Here is a 12,922-nt window from a genome sequence, read left to right on the forward strand (position 1 = left end):
CTATCTCAGCTCATGCAGGAACCACTATGGACTGCTGGGTCAGGATCTCTAGTCTGTACAGGAACTGGCAGGGTCAGTTGCAGTTTTTAGTGTGTCACCTATTTTCCCAAGTGAGTGGTTACACTATCATAACAACAGCCCTGTAAGTGATACGTCATTGGAATCAGGGTCTCTTCCCCTATATCATGCTGCTATCAGATTACATAGCAAATCCTCCTGACGGATTCCTTTCAATCAGGCCAAAAAAAAGGGCAGGTGAAAATGCACATTTATCATAACGGGTCCATGATCTACCTGCAAAAATAACGAATACTCTATGTACCAAAAAACTGATGTGTGAAGGAGCCCCAAGTCTGATTGTTTGTAGGTGGTGAGATAACACAGATGAAATCATTCTTCTTACCTTAGACTATAAACAGACGACATACGCTGGCTATTCATTATAACAGGAAACAACGATTTTTACAGGAAATCCTCAGCTGCTATTTAGAATCGAAACTTAATAAAACTATATAAAGTTTAGTCCTCTCTCGTCCGCCACTCCCGCAGTAGACGAGCCCTGGTAAGTGCGTTAAAAACTCTGGGTCATACGTTTTTTCCTTTGTTCTTGCTACTTTAGTCTTCAAAAAATATATCGTAGAAATGGCAATGTTAGTAGAAAAGAATCCACTTCTAAAGCCTACTTATTTTTCATGCATTTTTGATGGGTGTTTTTGTGCATATGTCTTTTAAACTCAGGAGAACGCAATGAATTTTTCAAGCAGAATACGCTTAAGGAAACTCTAGCATTTTTGGGGTTTTTTTTGGGGTCATTTCCTGAGCACCTTTCAGATGGTTTTTTTTTTTGGTGAGTGTTTTCCCATGGTTTTTGTGGTCTTTAACTGTTATTTTCCGGTTGTTGTTTTTTTTCATTCCATTATTGAAGAAACTGCAAGTGGATTTTTAAGCAAAAATAATGGCAAAACACTCCAAAAAATCATCCAGTCGTCTTCCGAGCTTTCCCATTCACTGGTCTTATAAAGTACAAAGTGTCTTCTGAGCAGAAAATGCCAGAAGAATGGACGTCACTTCTTTTAACCAAGTTTTTGAAAACCTAAAATGATTAAAAAACATTAAAAAGCCTGAACATACTACTACATAGAACTGCATACGTATGTTCATTATTTTAAGTTTTTTATGATAGTTTTTCATATGATTTCTGCACCATCTGCACTATAGGGGCTTTTTACTAATTAAAATGTATAGAAAGCTTATTAAAAAAAATCAAAGCATTTTGCCATGTGAATTTTGGAGCGGAATCCGTCTTAAAATTCCCATAAAAAACACCAAAATTCATAACAAATCTGCCTGTGCTGCGTTTGTTATTTTGTGGTGGATTTTATGCAGATTTTGCTGTATACCTAGCAAAAATGATTGAAAAATAAAGATTTTTCCTGATTCAGAATAGATAAGCTTTGTAACCTGACTATTGATTTTTGGAAATAACTATTTTTTCTACTAATGTTTTAGTTTATTTGCTGAAAGAAAATAAAGACGTGATCAAAACATCAAACTTATCGTCGTACATCGAGGCACCAGGTAAAGTAACTGCAGATTAAAAAAAGTTTCCACGCATACATTTTTTAATTCAAAGGAAGCAAAAATAAGAAAATAAGCCTGACTTACCTCCTGTCGCTCCAGTACTGCCACCAATCTTTTTTAACATGCTGCAGTCAGTCACTGGGCAATATTTACATAGTAAGTAAGACAGAGTATCTGTAAACTTAAAGTAGCAGACCAAAATGAATGCACATTACTCTGTCCTCTGCAGTCCTATGTAACACCACAGATCACTGAGTGATATCTGTCTAAGTACAGATAATGTAGTAGATGTCACCTGCAGTCCTATGTAACACCACAGATAAGTGCTAACTGAGTACAGATAATGGAGTAGATGTCACCTGCAGTCCTATGTAACACCACAGATAACACAGTGATGACTCTCTGAGTAAAGTTAATGGAGTAGATGTCACCTGCATTCCTATGTAAAAAAAAAAGTGATAACTGAGTACAGATAATGTAGTAGATGTCACCTGCAGCCCTACGTAACACCACAGATAACACAGTGATAACTCTGAGTACAGATAATGTAGTATATTTTACCAGCAGTCCTATGTAATAACAGAGATAAAATAGTGCTAACACTCTGAGTACACATAATGTATGAGATGCCACCAGCAGTCCTATGTAACACCACAGATAAGATAGTGATAACTCTGAGTACAGATAATGTACTAGATGCCACCTGCAGTCCTATGTAACACCACAGATAACACAGTGATAACTCTGAGTACAGATAATGTAGTATATTTTACCAGCAGTCCTATGTAATAACAGAGATAAAATAGTGCTAACACTCTGAGTACACATAATGTATGAGATGCCACCAGCAGTCCTATGTAACACCACAGATAAGATAGTGATAACTCTGAGTACAGATAATGTAGTAGATGCCATCTGCAGTCCTATGTAACACCACAGATAACACAGTGATAACTCTCTAAGTAGAGATAATGTCGTCGATGTCACCTGCAGTCCTATGTAACTGCACAGATAACATAGTGATAACTCTCTGAGTACATATAATGTAGTAGATGTCACCCACAGTCCTATGTAACAGCAAAGAAAACACAGTGATAACACTCCGAGTACAGATAATGTAGTATATTTTACCAGCAGTCCTATGTAACAGCACAGATAAAATAGTGCTAACACTCTGAGTACACATAATGTATGAGATGCCACCAGCAGTCCTATGTAACACCACAGATAACAGTGATAACTCTCTGAGTACAGATAATGTATTAGATGCCACCTGCAGTCCTATGTAACACCACAGATATTCCCCCTCTGCACCCATTTATAGTAACAGTGCCTCTTCGGTGCCTCCACATGGCAGTAATGCCACTCTGTGCCCGTACACAATAACAGTGCCCCCATTTTTCCTTCACAAGGTAATAGTGACACCTTTGCATAGCCACACTGTAAATGTGCACCTTTTGTGCCTCCACACAGTAATAATGTGCCCTTTGTGCTTCCAAGAGGAAAAGTGACCCTTTTATTTATGCCTCACATGTTAATAGTGCCCCCTTTGTGCCTCACACAGTAATATTGCCCCCTCTGTGCTCCTACACAGTACTTGTGCTTCTTCATTGCCTCCATGTGGGAATAGTGCCACTAAATGCCCCTGCACAAAAATAATACCCCCCTCTGTAGTCCTACACAGCAATATTGCCTCATTTGTGCTTCTCTGAACCCTATCATGATAATATTACCGCCTCTGTATATCCACAGGACATTAGTTACATTACATCTCCCTCTCTTCCTCCACATGGTAATAGCGCCCCCCCTTATATCTCCTCAGTATAATATTGCCCCCTCCCCCACTCTACTTACACACAGAAATAGTGCCCTTTTTTGTACCTCCACATGGTAATAGTGCCCATTTTTTTCCTTCCATAAAATAATAGTGCCCCCTTTTTTAGTTCCACATGATAATAGTGTCCCCTTTGCAACTCCAGTAAAAGTGCCCACTCTGTGCCCCTGTATGGTAACAATGCCATGTTTGTGCCTCCACATAGTAATGGTGCCCACTCTGTTTCTCCACATGGTAATAGTGCCCTCTCTATGCCTCCACGTTGCAAGGGTGCTACATCTGTGCCTCCACATTGTAAGAGTGCCACATCTGTGTCTTAACATTGTAACACTGCCCCCTCTGTGCCTCCACATAGTAATAGTGCCCCCTCTGTGCCTCCACATAGTAATAGTGCCACCTCTGTGCCTCCATGTTACGCTCACGCCCGGACTGACTGGCGTGAGCGTGGTTAGTGGTGCCACCTCTGTGCCTCCACATAGTAATAGTACCCCTACTATGCCTTCACATGGTAATAGTTCCACTGTTGTGCCTCCACATAGTAATAGTGCCCCTCTGTGCCTCCACATAGTATTAGTGCCACCTCTGTGCCTCCACATGATAATAGTGCCATCTCTGAGCCTTCACATGGTAATATTGCCACCACTGTGACTCCTCATAGTAATAGTGCCTCCACATAGTAATATTGCCCCCACTATGCCTCCACATAGTAAATGTGCCCCTCTGTGCCTCCACATAGTAATAGTGTCACCTCTGTACCTCCACATAGTAATAGTGCCACCTCTGTGCCTCCACATAGTAATAGTGCCACTTCTGTGCCTCCATGTTACGCTCACGCCCGGACTGACTGGCGTGAGCGTGGTTAGTGGTCCCACTGGGCCACGAACCGAGGAGTGCCTGGAGGGGCATGACTAGGGGCCTCGCCAGATCCGACCACGAACACACGGCGGCTCTGTGGTCCGAGGAGGGATGTGGGAGGCGGCCCAGCTGCTACTCCAGGTCAGACCCCGGTCACAGCTGTTGACCCACACTGGGGAAAGCAGGAACGGGCAGGTTTGGCAAGTATGCAGACAGGTGGGTACTGGCAGGCATGGCTGGTATGCCGACAGGCAGGTACAGGTAGGTACGGCTGGTATACAGACGGGCGGGTACTAGCAGGCTCTGCTGGTATACAGACAGGCCACTACTGGCAGGTAGAAAAACAGGCTGGATAAGGACCAGTGCAGACTGAAATACAGGAACAGAGCCGCAGGTGCGGAGGACTGGTGGAGCAGAGCCGCAGGTGCGGAGGACAAGCGGAGCAGAGCAGAGCTGCAGGTGTGGAGGACAGGCGGAGCAGAGCCGCAGGTGCAGAGGACAAGCGGAGAAGAGCAGAGCCGCAGGTGCGGAGGAGAAGCGGAGCAGAGCAGAGCCGCAGGTGCAGAGGACAGCGGAGCAGAGCAGAGCCACAGGTGCAGAGGATAATCGGAGCAGAGCAGAGCCGCAGGTACGGAGGACAAGTGGAGCAGAGCTGCAGGTGCGGAGGACAAGTGGAGCAGAGCAAAGGCTCTGGTGCGGAGGAGACAGGACAGGGCTCTGTTCACATGGAACAGACTGGGAAACACCAGAAGATAGCTAGAATACAGGAGGTAGAGGAACGGGACAAGCAGAACCAGATACACACAAGATACTTGCTATGAAGTAGCGAGTGGACACAAAACTCACAAACAGAAGTACAGAGACAACGAGTAGGAGTTAGGTACTGGTTCAGACACTGTAGGAAAAGAGATGGATCAGACATAGAGCCTAACAGGTAACGGGCTAGGACACAGTTCAGACAGGAACTGACAAAGGAATGAGATACAGGAACGAGCCTGGGCATTCAGCCCCAAGGATGGCGGAAATAGACTAGAAGTCATAGATACAGGTAACGGGCCTGGGTACTCAGCCCCCGGGCGGAAAACAGACAAGATACAGGACAGGACCTGGCAACTCAGTTGCACAGAACACACTGAAAGAAAGTGTTGCTCAGGCACCTCCCACTGGGTGGGGGAGGTTTAAGTATCCAGTGACTCACAGCAATAGGCTGGGGACATATTAGGACTGCGCACATTGTAACTTTAAGAATCAGGAAGTACCGGCGCCGTCGCCCTAAGCCAGCAGACAAGAGACATGCACACAGCAAGAAAAGGAGTATAGTGAACAGCCTGGACTGATAGGTAAGTTGGTGGTCTTGCATGATGGGAGATGGTAAGCCATGCCAGCACGCCGCCAGGGATGTTACAGTACCCCCCCTTTACCCCCCTCTTCTTCAAGCCTGCAAGGATTTTCTGCAGAGAAGTTGGAGGCCGATCCTTTACAATGGATTCCCAAGACTTCTCTTCAAGAAGACTACCTCTTCTGTCCACTAGAGGGAGCGAGACTGGTCTCACCAACCTGGTGACTAGGATGCTTCATCCCATCGAGCCATCCTCAGCATCAGATGAAGTGGACGAAGTACCAGCAACAGGGTGTAGGAAAGTATCTCTCCATTTGTTAATATCAGGTAGCACCCCGGAGGATTCAAGAGACAACTGGAGGTCCTCCGCCTGGTAGGAGGGGTTCAGAGACTTGGGGGTAGCCACCATTTTGACGTACCCTTTGCCAAGGTTACTGGATGAAGTGGGCTAAGCACCAGGTACAGGGTGTAGGAAAGTCTATCTCCATTTTTTAACATCAGGTAGCACCCCGGAGGATTCAAGAGACAACTGGAGGTCCTTTGCCTGGTTGGAGGGGTGCAGAGACTTGGAGGTAGCCACCGCCTTGAAGGACTTATTGCTAGATTTATTAGAGATGGAAGATCCTTGCTTCGGGACCATCTTCAGTCTGGTCTCTGAGATGACACGTCTGCGAGGCGGAGTGGTACAATAGTCGAGACTTTGTGGGGACATTGCCTCCGCTTCCTTACCTTCGGAGATTTCAGCGCACAGAGAGTCAGCGACTATTAGATCTGGTGAAGAAGAAGACGACATAGCTGACTGTCCTGAAGATATGGGGACAGGACACCCCTTGTACCTCAGCAGTCCCCCAGGAAACACCATGTGGGATCTCCAGATCTGAGCGGGAACTAGAGCTCTCGGCTCTGGACGACCAGTGGGTAAACCAGACAGCACCTGGAATGTGATCTTCTTCATGTGTAATGCTTCAATCTGGAGCTTAATTTGTACAGACATATTTTGACTGTTTCTGAGTAGGGCTCGTCCTTCCGCTGACAATGCCCAAACTGGATTCAGGAGTTGTCGGACGGGAATCAGACACCGACTCTTCAAGGTTTTCAGCCCGAAACTTCCGGTTAATTCGAGGCCTTCACTTGCCATGGAGACAGTCCAGTCATGGTCATCCGTGGAAAGGAAACACTAACGCCAAGGGAAGCCTCTCCTACAGGCCTAATGTCTTGGGACTCTCCAACCTTCGCTGGACAAAGACCATCAGGGTGTCCCAAACAACCACAGCAGGTCCGCAATCCGATTTTATGACCGAGTTCCGGCCTCTGCTTTGCCTGACGAACATGGTCAACCTTCATGGATTCTGTGCGGGTAGCGGTCTCTACAGGCTGGGGAACAGGAGGTCTTTGGGAGGACAGAACCTGACTTGACGGTTTACCTCTACGCCTTGCATGTCTGGACTGCCTCTTGAGGTTGGGAAGTGAAGTATTCTGCGGAGCATTGTCATCCTGTGTGAATTCTGCGTGGGCAGCAGCCTCTTCAGGCTGGGGAACTGGTGGGCTACCTACACGCATCAACCATCTGGACTGCTCCAGGATATTGAGAAGGGAAGCTTTAGCAGAAGATTCAGGGTTAGGGTCATCGAAGACCATTAGAAAGGCCACCAGGAAGGCCTGCAGGTCAGCAACGATAGGATACCTTGCTTCCCATAGGGGGGTGAGCCAATTCAATGCATCATCCGCTAGGTAGGACATCAGAAATGCTACTTTAACCCGAGCGGTGGGAAAATAATGAGCATAGAATTTGAAATGCATCATGCATTGCTCCACAAACGCACTGCTTTGTTTTGGATCTCCATAGTACTGTGGTAGATCCACAGGAACGAGTGCTGATAGTTCCATTTGGGCTGGTGCGTAAGTCGCCTGGACCTCAGCTTGGGAAAAAAAAATTTCTTGGTGCATGTATTCACCAGACAAGGATTCAAATGTCTCCGAGAGCTAAGGGCTGTCGGACTCAATGGGGAAAATGGCCTGAGCAAACTGTTATGCTCACGCCCGGACTGAGCGTGGTTAGTGGTCCCACTGGGCCACGAACCGAGGAGTGTCTGGAGGGGCGTGACTAGGGGCCTCACCAGATCCGACCATGAACACACGGCGGCTTAATCGACTCCGTGGTCCGAGGAGGGACGTGGGAGGTGACCCAGGTGCTACTCCAGGTCAGACCCCGGTCACAGCTGTAGACCCACACCTGGGAATGCAGGAAAGGGCAGGTTTGGCTGGTATGCAAACAAATGGGTACTGACAGGCACGGCTGGTATGCAGACAGGCAGGTACAGGCAGGTACGGCTGGTATACAGACGTGCTGGTACTAGCAGGCTCGGCTGGTATGCAGACAGGCCGGTACTGGCAGGTAGGAAAACAGGCTGGATAGGGACCAGTACAGACTGGGGTACAGGAACAGAGCCACAGTTGTAGATTACAGGTGGAGCAGAGCCGCAGGTGTGAAGGACAAGCAAAGCAGAGAAGAGCCGCAGGTGCGGAGGACAAGCAGAGCAGAGCCGCAGGTGTGGAGGACAAGTGGAGCAGAGCAGAGCCGCAGGTGTGGAGGACAAGTGGAGCCGCTGGTGCGGAGGACAGCGGAGCAGAGCAGCAGGTGCGGAGGAGAAGCGGAGCAGAGCCGCAGATGCGGAGGACAAGCGGAGAAGAGCAGAGCCGCTGGTGCGGAGGAGACAGTACAGGGCTCTGTGCACATGGAACAGACTGGGAAACACCAGAAGATAGTTAGAACACAGGAGGTAGATACAGAGCCAGAGAAACGGGACAAGCAGAACCAGATACACACAAGGTACTTGCTATGAAGTAGCGAGTGGACACAAAACTCACAAACAGAAGTACAGAGACAACAAGTAGGAGTTAGGTACTGGTTCAGACACTGCAGGAAAAGGGATGGATCAGACATAGAGACAAACAGGTAACAGGCTAGGACACAGTTCAGACAGGAACTGACAAAGGAACGAGATACAGGAACGAGCCTGGGCATTCAGCCCCCAGGGTAGCGGAAATAGACTAGAAGTCACAGATACAGGTAACGGGCCTGGGTACCCAGCCCCCGGGTGGCAGAAAACAGACAAGATACAGGACAGGACCTGGCAATTCAGTTGCACAAAACACACTGAAAGAAAGTGTTGTTCAGGCACCTCCCACTGGGTGAGGGAGGATTAAGTATCCAGTGACTCACAGCAATAGGCTGGGGATGCATTAGGACTGCGCACACTGTAACTTTAAGAATCAGGAAGTACCAGCGCCGCCGCCCTAAGCCAGCAGGCAAGAGACATGCACACAGAAAGAAAAGGAGTATAGTGCACAGCCTGGACTGATAGGTAAGTTGGCAGTCTTGCATGGTGGGAGATGGTAAGCCATGCCAGCACGCCGGCAGGGATGTTACACTCCACATAGTAATAATGCCCCTCTGTGCCTCCACATGGTAATAGTTCCACCTCTGTACCTCCACTTAGTAAGAGTGCCCCCTCTGTGCTTCCACATAGTAATAGTGCCACCACTATGCCTCCACATAGTAATATTGCCCCTATTATGCCTCCACATAGTAATAGTGCCCCTCTGTGCCTCCACATGGTAATAGTGCCCCTCTGTGCCTCCACATGGTAATAGTGCCCCTGTTTGGGTCCCCATCATATTCTCTCATATCCTGTTTATGCAATTTAAAATTAACTTAATCTCACCTAGTACTATCATTGCACAGCCTAACAAACTCTAGTGCTCCGGACTTCTGGTAGGCCACAGGCATAATGCATGTTATGGCCTCCCAGAGCAAGTGAAAGAGTCAGAGACACAAACTTCGACAAGTATAAGAGTCCATTGGTATAAATGTCTGTGTTTTACTCCAAAATTCTGTAAAACAAAGTTTGGAAAACGAGCCAGGAATGGGGAGAAAAGTTCACCAAGCTGCTTACTCCAATTTCTTTCCACCTGGCTAAGCTTCATCATCAGGACTCTGTCTATTTGACACATTTAAGGATTTGGAGATTATAATGTTCTGACACTTTTCATTTCAAATGAAAAAAAACTCCAAACCCATAATAGATCCATTCAATCAAACGTTTGATGGATCCAGCTACACTTAGTGGTTTCCACTATATATAGCAGAAACAAGACGTAAATGTTAACAGAGCCTTAGTGCAACACAATAACACACAGTACAAGTCTAATAGATATTTACTCTTACAGAGAACATGGCCTATGCACATGATGAAGATTTCTGGGAAGAAGAGAGCCTGCCTAATTTCCGTGAAGTCACACTGCGCAGCGATGATAAGCCAATTGATCGGAAAATTTATGTGATGTACCACGGAACCACATTGAAGGCGGCCGTTCAGATTATTCAGAATGGTTTTGTGACATCACGTGAGGGCATGTTAGGGCCCGGTGTCTATGTCAGCAGAGATATAGAGAAAGCCGCACGGTATCCTCTAGGGGATCAACGGGATCAGGTTATCCTGAAGCTGAGAGTGAATGTGGGTCGGGTGAAGATGATAGATTGCCAAGGCCATAAGTTACAGAAAATGTGGCACGAAGCTGGGTATGACACTGCATGGGTGCCTGCGTACTGTGGCATGGTAAAAAGTGGATTAGAAGAAGATTGTATTTGGGATCCAAAAAGGATCAAAGTTGTAGGAATTGCCAAATCACCAACAAATTTTTTGCAATATCTGAATCAGCTTCTTAAGTGATCCCTCGCTGCCAAACATATACACTATGTCTGTCAGGGTCTATGTGTATAAAACCACTATACAGTCAATAAAAAATGTAATTGAAAAAAACAATCGTTTTCCTCATCATTCTTATAAATAGTATTGTTACCCTTAAAGGGGTTGTCCGCTACTTTGAAAGTAATCACCTATCCAAGGGCTAGGTCATCAATAATAGATTGATGTGTTATATATTTGTAATGTGTATATTTATATATGTGTAGTGTAGCAAAGCCATTTAGGACTTGGTTAAATCATAGCACAGCAGGTCTTAATCAGATGCACCTGGCTAGCTTTGACTAAGAACCAGGAAATGGGTTCATTTTGTGTCAGTCTGCTGGATGCTGAGTAGAGCACAGTGTACAGCTGGTGAGTGACTAGCCAAAACGTGAGCTGTGCCTGGGATAGAGACAAGCCAGGGTCTCTCTCTGAATGGAGACTGCACGGGTCAGCTAGGAGAGCAGTCTGTGTGTTGGAGCTGTGAAAGTTATCGAATTCTTGAACAAGAACTTGACTTCACAACATAAATCAGCATCATCATGAAAAGCCAGATAAAATGTTATAATAAATGCTCAGAATGATATAAAATATTATAAAAAGTCGAGGCTTCTTTACAGTACGGCTATGTTTACACAGAGGGGTTTTTTAGGAGTTTTTTTTTAAGCAGATCCACTCCAAAATCTTTATCATAAACTGCTTCAAAAACTGTTGGAAAACAGTTCCAATTAAAAAAAAAAAAAAAAGCAACAAAATCAGAGGAGCAGTGGGAATAAAAGGAACAAAATACAGTCATTTTTGACCTGGCGACAGGTCCTCTTTAAAGATTGAAATTCCCCTCGATGGTCTTTTATCACCTTATGAATGCCCCAATTAGGGATGGGCGGATTGGCAGAAGTTCGGGTTCTGGTACCAGAACAGTACCGATCCCCATTGAAAAATAATGGAGACCCAAACTCAAATCTCTCTCATCGCCGTGCCACCAGCGACTCACCCCGGATTTCCGGACTTCAAGGGAAAGTCTGTGTTTGGTATTCAGGTCTGAACAGTGACTGTCCGGTACGAACGTCGAACATTTCTGTTCGGTTTCGCCCATCTCTAGTCACAACGTGTGAAATAAATTATATTAATAAATGGAACAAAATTATAAAAAAAGAAAGTCACTATCAGTTTGAATTGCTATTTCAGGTCTACAACCCCCCCCCCCCAAAAAAAAGAAATATCTATCTATCTATATATATATAGGCCCTAACATATCACAAAAACAGGACTAAAATGATAAAAAATGTCTGATCAAGAAACATATTCGTAAAAATGCATGTACGAGAAAAAAGTACAGTGCCGGGATAGATCTTTTGGTGGACTTTGGGTGCCAGAATGTGAACAGCCTGTGTCTGTGTACAAAGTACATGTGATAATCGGAGGAGAATCGCTCCCCGTTGCGTGTGAACGGGCAATGACTCCATGACTCATTCCGACTGAAAGCGAAAGTAAAGGCCTCGATTCTCCCCGGTGACCACGTAAAGGCGACCACGTAAGTTTAGTGAGGATTTTTTTGTAAGTAAATGGGGGGTGGGAGCCTGTGAATGTTCAACAACTGCTCCCAACATTGACACTTTAATATACAAAGATACATGTATTATTTTTGGGTTTCAGAACTTCCCAGATATTGAACAAGCAGGCGCAGGTTTTACAACAGAATTTGCGCGTTTCTGGGTTGAGAATACACCCCTAGGCCCGTGAATCTCGCCTTGACAGACAATTTCTTTCTTTTGACATCTAGGCCTCGTTTATCAAAGCTGGAAAAACTGCCTTTGTTGCCCATAGCAAGCAATTACAGCGCTTCATACCGGACCGGCGCCAGCAGTGATCTGACCTGAGCTCAACCGTTTATGTGCTGCTGTCAATCACTGATAAATGGTGGGAATGGCAATGTGTTTAGGTTGCCATAGTAGCCTGGGGGTCACTGCCATCTTAGACCTCCTATGAAGCCCGGACCTTGGACAGCCTGTGATTTTCACCATGTACTGCAGTCACAGATTCAAGGCTAGCTAAAGTAAAAATCAATTAATATGTGTCTTTAAAAATATTAGAGAAAAAAAATATATAAAAAGTTGAAATTAACCCCCTTTTCTCAATCTAAAAAATAAAATGATAAAGATTTTGCTATCGCCGCATCCATAACAATACGATTTTTGACAATACTGCATGGCTGACATCAACGCTGCTGCTGATTGCTGCTGTTAACCTCTTAAATGCTGCTGTCCATTACTCACAGCAGTATTTAAGCCCCGCAATTTGGTCAGGGCCCATAGATCCCACCAGCACGATGTAATTGTGGCAAGTTGATGGGTTGTCATGAAAGCAGGGGGCCTGCTGAAGACCCCCATGCCTGTCATGTTAATCCTTCTGTGACATCCAACCATAGGATGGGCATCATAGGAGACTGTGATTTTACTATATACAGCAATACCGGAGCATTGGTACATTTAGTATAAGCGATTTAACAATTTCAGGTTCAAGACCCCTAGGGGGACCTAAAAAAGAAGAGAGAAGTTAAAAAAA

At 45.6% G+C, this 12,922-nt stretch overlaps 1 long non-coding RNA gene across 1 annotated transcript; it reads left to right on the top strand.

Moving 5' to 3' along the window:
- Positions 1 to 464: 464 nt before the first annotated feature.
- LOC141172700 (uncharacterized) lies at positions 465 to 10,370 on the top strand. The gene is made up of 3 exons (XR_012252523.1): positions 465 to 562; positions 1,510 to 1,578; positions 9,840 to 10,370. It is a non-coding gene; the product is annotated as an uncharacterized lncRNA (long non-coding RNA).
- The last annotated feature ends 2,552 nt before the right edge of the window (positions 10,371 to 12,922 follow it).

The sequence above is a fragment of the Phyllobates terribilis genome, unplaced genomic scaffold (genome assembly GCF_046119375.1).
Source record: "Phyllobates terribilis strain yellow unplaced genomic scaffold, ASM4611937v1 Scaffold_12__6_contigs__length_324123572, whole genome shotgun sequence".
Taxonomy (NCBI): Eukaryota; Metazoa; Chordata; class Amphibia; order Anura; family Dendrobatidae; genus Phyllobates; species Phyllobates terribilis.